This window comes from Rattus norvegicus, chromosome 20, assembly GCF_036323735.1.
Source record: "Rattus norvegicus strain BN/NHsdMcwi chromosome 20, GRCr8, whole genome shotgun sequence".
Classification (NCBI taxonomy): domain Eukaryota; kingdom Metazoa; phylum Chordata; class Mammalia; order Rodentia; family Muridae; genus Rattus; species Rattus norvegicus.
The window spans coordinates 55708380-55722528 of record NC_086038.1 but is presented as its reverse complement, the minus strand read 5'-3'; the positions used below and the strand labels follow the sequence as shown (position 1 = coordinate 55722528).

The 14149-nt window shown below is 39.5% G+C and overlaps 1 pseudogene; it reads left to right on the top strand.

Annotated features, from left to right (window-relative positions):
- The first annotated feature begins 4073 nt into the window (after positions 1–4073).
- Positions 4074–5538, top strand: Hormad1-ps1 (HORMA domain containing 1, pseudogene 1; annotated as a pseudogene).
- Positions 5539–14149: the final 8611 nt, after the last annotated feature.

Genomic DNA, 14149 nt, shown 5'->3' with positions numbered 1-14149 from the left:
TGACTTTAAAAAACATAAATGGAAAAGGCAAGTTGTAAATACTTGTGGTATAGGTTCATCTTTAACATTCCAAAATAAATAACAATAGATTGCTTAGATTCTGTATTATAAGTTTGTATTAGTCATAGTTTTTCAGACTTTCTCTCTCTCTCTCTCTCTCTCTTTTTCTCCCTCTCTCTCTCTCTCTCTATATATATATATATGTATATATATGTGTGTGTATTGCATTATATATACTTGTATTACATTACATATATTATACATATATTATGTAAAATACACACATACATATATATGTATATTTGATTCTCTTTGTCTGGAGAACTATAACTAATATTAGGTTATAATGCAGAATCTAAATATATGGATATATACATATATACATTTATGTGTAAAATACATATGTGAAAATGGGAGTACATAGTCAAGTTAATATAGCAATAATTTAAACACTATAGAAAAGAATGGCTTAAAATGATATTCGTGTCTTTTTGAATGAAAATGTCCAATGCAGAAGAAGCAAGAGAGTAGTTTCAGCAATGATGTCCACATTGCTCCATTCACATTATTTCATCATTTGGTTCATAATTTGTTCTGCATGCACTGTATATAATCCATTGGAAATAAAAAATAGATTAAACTTTCAAAAATGATGATAAAAGTTAACTCCATCAAGCAAATCTAAAAATTAATCTCTGTACTATAAAATGGATGAACAAGAGAAGCAAACCTCAAAGTACAGGTGTACAATTTAGGACAGAGAGAGAGGGAGGGAACTGCTATGTAAATGATAGGTATTATATGCATTGAGAAATTGTGTTTGCCTTTTTGTTCTATATAAATTCATAAAATTGTTCCTCCCCTGGAAAGCTGGAGGAAAAAATTATGAATTTTAAAACCAGTAGTAGTAGTAGTAGTAGTAGTAGTAGTAGTAGTAGTAGTAGTAGAGTAAATAGAAATAAAATAATAGAATATAAATAAGAATAATAGAATAAACAGTGAATGCCATGGTTTTTGGTGTGTTGAGGTTTCATCTGTTGCCCTACAAGAAACATTAAAGCATTAGCCACTCTACAGCAGTAGGTTTAGATGGTCGGTGTTGTAATTTTTAGTGTGAGCTGGAGTAACATGGACTCCTACTCAGTGTGGTACTGTGTCTTGAGTAATGTGAGGTCTATAGTAGAGTCTGACATATAATTGTTCACTATGTATAGGAATTAAAAGGTTTCACTGTGGCCCACAGGTCAGTGGAAGAAACATCTAGTAGGTAGATGACTGTGTGAATAGCCAAATTACCCAGGGAAAGCAGTCAAGGAAGTATTAATAACTCAAGGTTTTGTTCAACTTTCAGTTCAAAATTCACTCTCAGATAGCCAAAGTCATTAAGGAAATGAAGAATATCTTCTTTAGCTTGGTCCCCCCAGAAAAACAGAAGGTACTGGGACAAACATCTGGGCAGGTGATTGCTTCCCCTTCTCAAAATCTAGGTAGGAGATGGTATAAAGTTCACAGATACAGTAACTGATATTTTTTTATAAATTGTAATTTCATATATGTAACAAAATATACTATTAACTCCTTCAAGTATACTATTTATTAACATTAAGCAAATTCATATTGTTTCTCTCATTATCTTTGTCTAGACCTACTTCATCTTCCAAAACTAAAACTCTATAAAGATAAAACAAGTCCTTGTTTCTTCTCCCTTCACCCCTACCAACCACCTTCTACTTCATATTTCTGTGAATTTGCCTATTGTGGGCGTCATATTGCTGTCAGAATCCTATGTTTGTCCTTTTTGCTCAGCACGCTATGCTGAAGTTTCTCACATTTTACTCAAGGTAACGCCTTCAATGTTCATCAGTGCCGTTTTACATAAAAATTCTGATTTTAATTTCCAAAGACTTGCAAAACTGTTTTCCATTGGAGGTGTGCATTTTTACACTCCCACGGGCACATCCTCACCATCAAGTTGCTTATTCTTACACTACCCATCCCAACCTATTCTCTTCTAGTTTGCTTCCCTGTGGTTGAGATAAAACACAAACCAAAAATAACTTGGAGGAGGGGATGGTTTATTTGGATTACAAGTTACACAGTCCATCATTGAGGGAGGCTAGGGAATTCAATGCTAGAACACAAAGACAAGAACCCAAACAAAAACACAGAATTTGTGCTTTGGCTTCTTGTCTGGCCCAATTCTAGCCTAGGGAATTGTACCATACATACTGGTGCTGTGTCCTTGCAGACCTCCAGGGAATGACCCAACAAGGGTAACAAGGGAATGAAGAAAACACAAATATATTCCAAGGAAATACCAGGAATGGAAGGAGTAGAGCTTTTGATGGAGAAGCCATGACACCCTGGAACTGCGTTTATTATTTACAGCTGAATAAAGAAGCAGTGTTAATTAATTCAGCTAAATCAAGAAGCTTTATCTAATCTCAGTAGGAGCAGTCCTGTAGGGGAGCAATTTTCAGGTCATAAATATGGTGTTGGGGAGAAAGCTATGTTGAACATTTTCTGATCACGCTATCAACATTCAAACTTGGACAAGGGGTCTGGCCCATGGCTTTGCCTGCTACCCACCTAGGAGGTCTGAAGGGCCCAAGCAACTTCTAGGTTAGACCCCATCCTCCTAATCCTGCCTTCCTTGTCCGCCTGGGACACAGAAGAGGTGAACTGTGTGCTGTCCCCTGACCTCCATCTTGCACCTATGGCTCTGGCTGCCTTCCTGAGGAAGCCTCTGGGGGCCCTAGAAACATCCAGGTTAGACTCCCTCCTCCAACAACCCCTGCCTGCCAGATTGACCTGGGGCATAACCTGCAGAGGTGAATTTCATTTTGTCTCCTGATCTTCATCCCCTGGCCCATGGCCCTATCTGCCTTCCTGAGAAGGCCTGAAGGGGCCCAGAAGCATCCAAGTTAAAACCCTCCCCTACTGCAAATCCTTTGCCTGCCTGGTCAACCTGGAGCGCAGCCAAGAGAGGTAACCAGCATGCTGTCCCCTAACCACCATTGTCAAGCCCATGGTTCAGTCTGCCTTCCCAAAGAGGCCTGCAGGGCGCCAGGAACATTCAGGTCTACCTAGGACACAAACAGCAGAGGTGAGCAGCCTTCTGTTCCCTGAACTCTATTGTAGAGTCCCACAGCCCTGCCTGATTCCCCAAGAGGTCCTTCTAGTGTTAGGAACATCCAGGGACACCAGGGACAATGAGATGGCTACAGGCCAGAATAAGAAGAAAATTAAGGGGTTGGGGATTTAGCTCAGTGGTAGAGCGCTTGCCTAGCAAGCGCAAGGCCCTGGGTTCGGTCCCCAGCTCCGAAAAAAAGAAAAGAAAAAAAAAAGAAGAAGAAAATTAACCAGAACCAGCATAATATGGCACCAAAAAAGCCCAGTTATCTGACTACAGTAAGTCTTAGATATCCTAATACATCCAACACTCAAGAAAATGACCTTAAATAGAATTATATAAAGCTGGTAGAGGCCTTTAAAGAGGAAATGAATAAATTCTTTAAAGAAACACAGGAAAACACAATCAAACTGGTGAAGGAAATGAATAAAACTATTCAAGAACCAACAATGGAAATAGAAGCAATAATGAAAGCCCAAACTGAGAAAATCCTGGAGATGGAAAAACCTAGAGAAGAGGACAGGAACTACAGACACAAGCATCACTAGAAACAACCTAGATGTCTCTCAACTGAAGAATGGATGAAGAAAATGTACTACATTTGTCCAATAGAATACTACTGAGCTATTAAAAACAAAGACATCATGAAATTAGCAAGCAAATGGATGGAACCAGAAAATATCATCCTGAGTGAGGTAACCCAGACCCAGAAATACGTGGTAATTACTCACTTATAAATGGGTATTAGCCATAGAGTATAGGGTATTCATGCTACAATCCACAGATCCAAAGAAGCTAAATAACAGTGAGGACCCAGGGGGGAAGCTTGAACCTCACTCAGAAGTGGATGTAAAACTAGAAGTTGAGGCATTTCAAGACTCTTCCCTGCCCCTGCTGGATGCTTCTCTCAGGTGTTGCATAAAAAAATATTTCTTGGAAGATGGCCACTATGTGGTTGCTGAAGACAGCTTCCATGAGTGCATTGGTATTTCCCAATAAGATATCAACCGAGCAGCAGTCTTTGATATTTGTGAAGAGGCTTCTGGCTGTTTCAGTATCCTGTATCACCTATTTGAGAGGAATATTTCCAGAACGTGCTTATGGGACAAGATATCTGGATGATCTCTGTGTCAAAATTCTGAAAGAAGATAAAAACTGTCCAGGTTCTTCACAGCTAAGTGGATGCTAGGATGCTATGATGCTTTACAGAAGAAATATCTAAGGATAATCATTCTAGCCGTATATACCAATCCAGAAGATCCTCAGACAATTTCAGAATGTTACCAGTTTAAATTCAAGTACACCTAAAATGGACCAATCATGGACTCTATAAGCAAAAAATCAAAACAATAACTCTAGTACAACATCTGCTTACACCAAGAAAGCAAGTATTCTCCTCATTCGGAAGATTTATGTCCTAATGCAAAATCTAGGATCATTACCTAATGATGTTTGTCTGACAATGAAACTTTTTTACTACGATGAAGGTACACCCCAAGATTACCAGCCACCAGGTTTTAAGGATGGTGATTGTGAAGGAGCAATATTTGATAGGGACCCTACATACTTAAATGTGGGAGAAGTCCCAACACCTTCTCAACACCTTCAGATTAAAAGTGACCACTGAGAAGGAATGAATGGAAAATATTGATTCAGCCATACTAACACCAAAAGATTAAAAAATGCCATTTCGAAAAATTCTAATGGACAAAGATGATGTAGAAAATGAAAATCATAGTAATTTTGACATTAAAACTAAAATGAACGAGCAGAATGAAAACTCTGGAACTTCTGAAATCAAAGAACCAAATTTAGATTGTAAGGAAGAAGAAATTATGCAATTCAAAAAGAACCAAAATCCTTCAATTTCTCAGTGTCAGCTTGAACAGTTAATCAGTAAAACATCTGAACTTGATGTGTTTGAAAGCAAAACAAGAAGCGGAAAAATCTTTCAGTGCAAAATGGTAAATGGAAATCAACAAGGACGAGCTTCTAGAAAAAATCGGAAGAGAAGTCTTCGTCAATCTGGGAAAACAGTCCTTCATATCTTGGAATCTTCTAGTCAAGAGTCGGTGCTGAAGAGAAGGAGAGTTAGTGAACCAAAGGAACATACCTAAAAATTATTTTTCTAATGCAGATTACAGTTCTCAACATTTAAACTAACAAGCTGTATTATTTGAAGGTGTGCCTTCTGTACCTCTGAAAATTATTTTGTAGTTCACAGTTACTAATCTAATGAAAGTTTTAGCTATTATATTGTGTTTACCTGAGATAAATCCAAGGGAACTTTTGACTAAACAAAAATACAAATGTCATTGATTCTGCTTATATCCACTGAATACAACCTGCCTTCCATTTTAAAGAAAGCTTTTTATAAAATGTGTTAAGTTTTAAGGTCCTCTAAAACCATTTCTGAAATGTTTATTCTGGCATTGAAATTTTGTAAGGATTCACTTTTTACTTATGTTAAAACTGTACCATTTAATTGGTGCTATTAAAATAATGTTTGCTATTTTGAAAAAAATAGAAATGGAAGGTAAGTGGAAGGAGGGAACAGGTTGGAAAAGGGGGTTTTAAGGGGAACAGAGGCGAGGATCAGGCATGGGAGAGCAAGTGGGGAGAAGTAGAGGGATGGGAGATAGGACTGAAATTCATGGTGGCTGTAGTGGGTGCGTCCCTAGGATGAGCTGGATATCTGGAACAGAGGAGGCTTCCTGAATCTATGTGGTGACCCTAGCTGAGACTCTTAGCAGCTGGGGATATGGAGACTGAAGTTGCCACCTCCTGTACCCAAGCCGAACTTCCAATAGAGGGAGGGGGACACTGACCACTCACAAAAACTTCCACTCAAAATTTGTCCTGTTTGAAAGATGTACAGGTATAAAGACAGAGCAGAGATTGAGGGAATGGCTTGTAGTAAATAATGCTTAAAAATTCTAACACAGGGTCTCCTCCCACCTTTGATCATTTATGTTCCCAGATGAAATGCACACACAGACTTTAAATTTTTAAATATGACTTAGGCAGCACAATAGCTCAGCGGCTGCCTACCCTCGATGCTGTTATAATCTGTCTTCCTTACTATAACCCTCATTATCATAACCTTTGTTTTATATTTCATCTGGACTGTTCTTAGCTCCAACTGACCAGCCCACAGGGCCACATTTTTTATGGCTTAGCTAACCTATGGCAGCTCATCTTTCTCCTCTCCTGCATGCTTTTCTATTCCCTGGTGACTCCTTTCTCCTCTCAAGCTTGCCAAACCTTAACCCTTAATCTCTTCTCCCCAGCTATTGGCTGTTGGCATCTTTATTCACCAATCACAATTAACTTGGGAACAAGTTACACACAGATTCTAGGTCTTAGTGGCCCCAAATTAACATCAAAATACAAACATTAGACTAACTCATTACAATAGTCAACCAATGACTGGCCCAACTTGAGACTCAGCCCATGGAAGAAGAGAGCCAACACCTGACACTATTAATGATACTCTGCTATGCTTGCAGACAGTAGCCTAACATAACGGTCTTCTGAGAGGCTTCATCCAGCTACTGATGAAAACAGATGCAGAGACCCACAGCCAAACATTAGGCAGAGCTCTCAGGGAGTCATGTGGAAGAATGGGGGTAAGAATTGAGGGAGTCAGATAGGTCAAGGACACCATGAGAAGACCTACAGAGTCAATGTGCCTGGGACCATGAGGCCTCACAGAAACTAAACCACCAACCAATAAGCGTGATGGGCTAGACTTAGGCCCCTAGGCATTTGTAGGAGAGGCAGCTTGATCTTCAAGAGAGTCCCCTACCAATTGGAGTAGGATCTGTCTCTGACTCTGTGTCTGCCTTTGGATCCCATTTTTCCTAACTGGACTGCCTTGTCTGGCTTCAGTGAGAGAAGATTCCCTTAGTCCTGCTGTAATCTGGTGTACCTGGAAGAGTTGGTACTTATGGGGGTTCTCATTCTCTTTAGAGAAGGGGAGAGGGTAATGGGGAGAGGGATATGTAAGTGTGGGACTGGGTAGAGAGGACGGGGTGTGATTATGATCAGGATGTAAAGTGAATAAATAAATTAATTAATATTAAAAAATTTGAACAGAGAGGAAAATATTTGCCATTTCCCATGGATCTAAATCATTGAGGTCCTTGACATGGCTGTGCCCATGTCAATAGCACCCACATTCTCTCAGAACTTTATTCAATCCCTATATATTGGAGCCCTTTTGCATGTTTTAGTGACCAAAACAAAAATGCTCTCACAGATCAATCTGATGAGAATATCCCTTGATATTCCTTCTTCCCAGGTACATGAAGTCAATAACTAAGATCCCACCTCTTCAGGGAACAGTGGAGTCCTCTTTGCCCCTTCTCAATCCATGACTGACTGTTGACAATCCCAGTCTTACACAGGCCCATTACAAGCAGTCATAGCTGCTGTAAGGTCATGATTATATCAGCTTTGTTATGCCCAGAACTCATAATTCCATAGCCCTTTTTCCTATTTTCTGGCTCTTATGTTCTACATACCCACACTTCCAAAATGATCCTAGGGCTTTAGTGAGGGTGATTTAAACATCCTGGTTAGAGCTGAGCACTCCAACATCGTTTCTTCTGAGCACATTAAGAATCCATAAGTCTCTGCATTCACTTCCATTCTCTGCAAAGAGAGGCTGCAACTGAGCTGGAGGCTTCCTCCCTGCTGGCTAGCCTTAGTGGTCCTGGCAGGTGCTATGCAGGCTGCTGGAGGATTGGGTCACCAATGGTTTTACCTAGCTGTGAACCCTCTGTCCCAGAAAAAACATTGGCCAAGCAAGCTATGCCCACTTGCCCACTAGTGTCTACAATGATTTGAATAGGAATAGCCTTCAAAGGCATATTTGAATGCTTGGTCCTTAGGGAGTGGTACTGAGTGGTGCTTTTTGATAGGGATTGGGAAGTGTGTTGTTGTTGGAGTGTGAGTGTGTGTGTGTGTGTGTGTGTGTGTGGCCTTGTTGGAGGAAGTGTGTCACTGGAAGTAGGCTTTGGGTTTCAGAAACCCAAGCCAGGTCCAGTTTCTCATTCTCCTGCTTCCTGTGGATCCAGATGTAGAACTCGCAGTTACCTCTCCAGCACTTTCCGCCACATGCTGCCATGCTTCTTGCCGTAAAGATGATGAGCTAAACCCCTCAATCTGTAAGCAGGACCCAAGTAAGTGCTTTCTTTTAAAAATTGCTTTATTTATGCAATGTTATCTACATCACAGTAAAATTCTTTCAATTAATTGTTACATTCATGAAAAAGCTTCAAAAATCTTCAAGAGGGCTGTTAAAGAATATTGACCGTCTTACAACTGTAAGACAGGTATCTATAATGCTGTAAACCACCACTGGAGTTTCTTCACAGGAACAGAACACTAGCACAAAAGTATTTTTTCATGCTTTTAAAACTTACATTTTATAATTAACCTATAAAATACTTGGCTTCTGTCTATATTGTGTTTCATATGTGCTTAGTTTTGGCTGACTCTCCCTTTGCCCAACTTGCCTCATCCCCTATCCTGTTTAAAACACATGGTTCCTAATGTCCCCTACTTTCATATTACATATTTTGTTTTATCCCTTCAATTAAATATCTTTTATTACAACCATTTATCTTCTTATAAGCTGCATCATTTATGCATGCTTCAGGCAACTGTCCACTTTGCATTTGATCTTCAGGAACTGTCTTTCCATCACAGGGTAACTTTTGAGCCATCTATTGCAACCAACCAAAGTCACCACTCAAGAATGGCATTTCCTCTTTATGGGGAGGTGAATCCTCTGTGGGTAAAATGGGCAGAAGAAGATACCTGGTAACTCCAACCAAATAAGGGATCTATAAATTTTTATTCAGGTAAAAGAAACTCTATAAGAGTAAAGGAAACCATGGTATTATAAAATAAATAAATTATGGATTAGGGGATTCACACACTTAGATGAGCAAGATGTTATAAACTCTCATAACTCCTTTTTGATAAGTTCCTTAAAATTTCTGTTCCTTCCCTAGTGGAATTGTCACAATTCCCTGAATGAATTGCTGAACAGGGAAATTTTCTTTCTCACCTGCCATCATTTACTCTCTTGTTTTCTCCCTTGTCAACATATGAGAGAAAAAGCAGAAAACTTGCCTTCCAATAGTTGTCATTATCACCCACAGCCATCCAGCTGGTTGACAGCCACCCAGCTGGGTCTTGTTTGAGAAATATTTATGGTGCTATCAATTAAATGTGAAATTAATCACAGTACAAAAAAAGTAGAATTCTGTCAGGAGAATCAATCAGCAACACTCCAATGGTGGTTTACAGCATTATAGATACCTGTCTCATACCCGTAAGATGCTCAATGGTCTTTAACAGCCCTCTTGAAGCTTTTTGATGAATGTAAAAATTTAATTAGAATTTTACTGCTGATACCGTGTTTTTTAACAGGGACGCAGTGATTGATGACTAAATGAATTATTCTGGCTACATGGATCACAATATCACTGCACAACCATATGCCATCGGAGCTTAGGCCAGATACCAGTCATTCTTGACCTATGAAATCCTGCCTCGTGGTAGAGTTCCTGGGAGAATCTACCAAGCCTAGACGTGATGATGTCATAGCTTCAGGAACCACCACAGTATTTGACTAACAGTTAATTTCATGTATATTGGGCTTTGCTGATATATACTCATTTAGAAACAGACAGTGCTTTTCATGCAAAGCACTTATCACAGAGGAATGGATCTAAGAAAATAGGCATCTGTGATCACTGGATTCCATCAATTTTAAATCAAAGAGAAAAGCAGTTCTTATGAAAATGTCACTGGGTACTCCTGATAGTTTCTGAATCTGCTACTTAAATACAAAACTGAAACCACCAAATGCATGTCACGGAGAGGTTGGGAATGGGGTGGAGGTGGGGTCAGACTGTGGCCCTTCAGGCGTTAAGTGCTTTAGCCTCAGGCAAACTCAACCTTGGTTCACCTTAACGTCTTGGAGCTGACAAATCTCCTTCACATATAATATTTCTTGCCTGCGCTTCTGTGGTGGTGATTGACAGCTTCACCCCTCCTCCCTCCAGGCCTGGGCAGCCCTGCTAGCTGTTTTGTCAGCTGCAACCAGCCTGTGCCTGGTGAGGCCACAGCCTGTGGCTCCACACTGCGGGAGCCTGGCTTGCCTGGCCTCACTGCTGCTCTGGCTAACATGCCGCCTCTGGGCCTAGGGAGACCTTTCCAGTCTACAAATAACGCTGGAGAATTTAGACTAATCGGTTCAGCTTCCCTGAGGCAAAGGGGAAAAAAAGGTTTCTTAAAAGCGAAAGGATTAAGGGAGAAAGTGAGCAAAGTGGTTTCCACTTAGGGAATCCGAGAGAGTACAATCAATTGAATAAATGGTTCACCCAATCACAGGGAAAGCAGATGGAAAAACCTTGTTTTGTGGCTTTTTCCTTTGTAAGATCATTTATAGAATCATCTATGCAGAACACACCCTAAGGAAGTGTGTGTGTGTGTGTGTGTGTGTGTGTGTGTGTGTGTGTGTTTAAACATGGGAGATATTCTCTTTTTCTTTAGTATAAAAAAAGTCTTGAAAATAAATAAAAATATCACACACTAAAATTCACCAAACCCAAATACACACCAAAATTTACCAATCCAATACAGTCTGATGTACAGTTAGAACTGGGATTCAACCTGGAATGCTGTGAAACCTAAATTTATGTCTTTATCTACCCACCCCCCCAAATTCATGGTAGACTAAGAATTGGAAAAGCATATATACATATACTGCCTGCATGCAGTCCTTCCTCATACCCTTATATTTAACATTTCTTGTTCTCTATTCTTCCTATACTGTTCTATGCTTGTTTGCATATATACATATATTATTGGCTATATTCCATATATGAGAGAGAACACATGGCTTATTTCTTTCTGAGATTGTGTGACCTTCTGTAATATTATACATCCTAAGTCCTAAGAGGATGTACTTGGCAACAAACTTTTAAATTTCAGTTTTATTTAGAGAGCAACAGTATTTCAATTAACAAGGAGGTTGATTCCAAGTCTTTGGTATAGTGAATAAAGCAACAATAAATATTTTCTTTATTGTACATTCTGTCTCAGATACTTTTTGTTAGTAGCTACAATTCTTCATTCTTCATGTGCACACACACACACACACATACACGAGCTCACACTCACACATGTGCTGACAAGTGTGTACAATACATATTTACACATGAGAGCACCTCATTATTTTTCCAATTCTTCATCTATAGTAGTTAGATAATAGGCTAATTTAAAATGGGAACTGGGAAAATATCTGTGGTCTATAAGAAGGACCAGGAGACAGTAGATTCTGTCATGAAGGATCTCAGGATAACCAGTCTGAGAGTCCATGCACCAAAATTTTGAGTCAGAAAGAGGCTCTCCGGAAACTCTTTGTGCTTGCCTTTTTGATATTGGCTAAGTTTTTCCAAAAGTTATGCAGGTTACTTTATCTGCGGTTCCAAAGCCCACTTCCTGGTGAATTAAATTTGGTTGGAAATTAGGTGTCCCGGTGAAACTACTTGCTAACCGTAATTAAATTTGAATCTCACTTAAGAAAGCATTTTCATTGGCAGGAAAGAAATCTTCAAGGGAAAAAAATACTTTCAGGTGTTGATTTGTATAACTAACCCCTTGCACTTGGTGGGTCATTAGATCTCACTAGTTTGTAATACAATCAGAGTCAGCATTCTGCTCTTAAGGGTTGCTTGGTAATTTGCTTGTTAATATATTAGCACACAGCATTGATCAAATGGCTAATCCAATCACACGCTTGTAATCGATACCTTATTGATTACCCAGCTTGGTGATCACTTTTGTTAGGTTCAGTCAATAGCAAATGCCAAGTAGCCTTTCACACACCCAATTAGCTTATAAAATAAACCAAACATTTTGCTTGGCCCTGAAAGCAAAGATCAATGGGAAGCTCTGGAGTTGAACTCGGATGATTTTTTTTTCCATCAGCTTTTTTTTCTCTCCTGCAGCCACTCAAGTTCACATTAACACTCTCCCCCTAGTTTTGAAGACATCTGAAAAGCAGCTGCCATGTCTAAGACAGTGAAGCAGCTGTAAGCCATAAATCACCAGGGTTAGGGATTCTGGGTTGCATGTTGGCATGTGGTCTGTCAGATGAGAAAAAGAAGAGAGTCATAAAAGAGGCAAAGGTTAGAGGTACCTAAAGTTTAGACGCCTGAACTTGTGCTGTGGCTCATGCAAGGAAACTCTGGCCTTGGCGGTTCTAAGTGCCCTTTAACATTTACTTGCTTTTATGCCATTGCTCCCATGCTTACTCCCTGGATGGCCTAACTCCAGTTCTTTGCTTTCCACCTTGCTGCTGTTAAATTACCATCCACGTCCTCAAAAAGAGGTCGCATTTCTCCAGTGAAAACTAGGTTAAGTAAGAAGTCTTCAGTGGTATCAAAACTAGCCTGATCTGCCCCAAGACTACACATTGTCTTACACTTCAAAATGAAAGCAACATTCACAGTGGATTGGCTCTTTTGAAAGACCGGTGCTGAGGGCCTGAGTGTTTACCGTCGACTTCATCATGGAAAAGCCGGTAAGATGGCTTGCTGGAGACCAGCAACAAACACATAGTTGACTTCCCAATGACTTTGGTAATGGTAAATTCCAATTTACAAAACACACCCTAGGCTGGTGAAGCACAGGGTGCTCACAGAGCGAAGCCTAATGTGCCTCTGCTGGCAAAGTGAAGCAAGGACTGAAGTCAAACCCAGGATGTTCATGTCCGAACTCCCCTTTCCCCCGTTAGTGAACAGAAAATTCACTAAATACCAATTTAAAAGGAAAAGCGATCTTCAGAAAGAATAATTTTCCTGAGGATTTAGGGCATCTGGATTATGGCTAAATAACCATCAATCATTCAAATAATCAAACTCGCAGAACTAACAGGATGGATTACCGCTCTTATTTGTCAGGGAATGTGCATAAAAGTGACTTTTTCATAGAAATTATCTAGATCATTTGACCAAATATTTATCTTGCTTTGATGTTAAGATGCAAGAATTAAATAAAATCCAAATTATTGTTTTCAAAGACTTTTTAAATATTTCTGTTTTTATCTGCTTTTTAGTTAGGATAATTTGATTTGGGCTAGTTAAGGGTATTTTGTTTTGTTTTGATTGCTTATGTGTTAACTATAAAGCATCCTAAGTTAACTATATGTTCCATCACTTCATCTTTAAGATGATCTGTGTTTATTTGTTTTCTTTTGTGGAATCAGTTCTGTGCAGCTCTATTCTTACTGTTTTTGCTGTCATAAACATTGTTGTGGTTTGATTTGGTTTGGCTTAGCTTGCTTTGGTTTCGTTGGTTATTTTACTGTTTGACTTGTTTGTTTCTCTCTGTGACATACCCTATCCATCCCAGGCTAAGGATAGAACACAGGGCCTTGGCATATGCTAGCCAAGCATTACTGAGCTGAGCTGAATCTGCATTCCTTGAGCCACTTTGTTTGTTTGTCTGTTTGTAAATTGAGCTGAGTTAGAAAAAACAGCAAACTTCAAGTGTCATGGTATGACTTAGCAGAGGTGAGAGGAAACAGATTCCTCCTCCTGAGAGAGAACATGAGATCAAGATGCTCTTCCCAGACAGAGAAGAGCAATGTGAAGCAAAATTAAACTGTGTGGTATGCCAGAGGTAGATTTTGCATTTTCTGAGTGGTTTCCCTCTACAGTCTATCACCCCCAGATTTCACTTTCCCTATGAAAGATCCCAACTGAGCAGATAGTATTGCTTAAACTGTTAAGCCATTCTGCCTGGGTTCAGACACAGCTCTGAATTACTGACCGTGCTTTGTAGTTATTTTTTATCATTGCTTCAGTTTTAGAACCCATAAAAGATGAGTAATTGTAAAAATCTACCTCAAGGAGGTTTTATAACAATCAAATGAGTCAACATATGTGAAAGCTGTAAGCACTCCAGAAGTGCTGGCTATCCTTGAAGCAC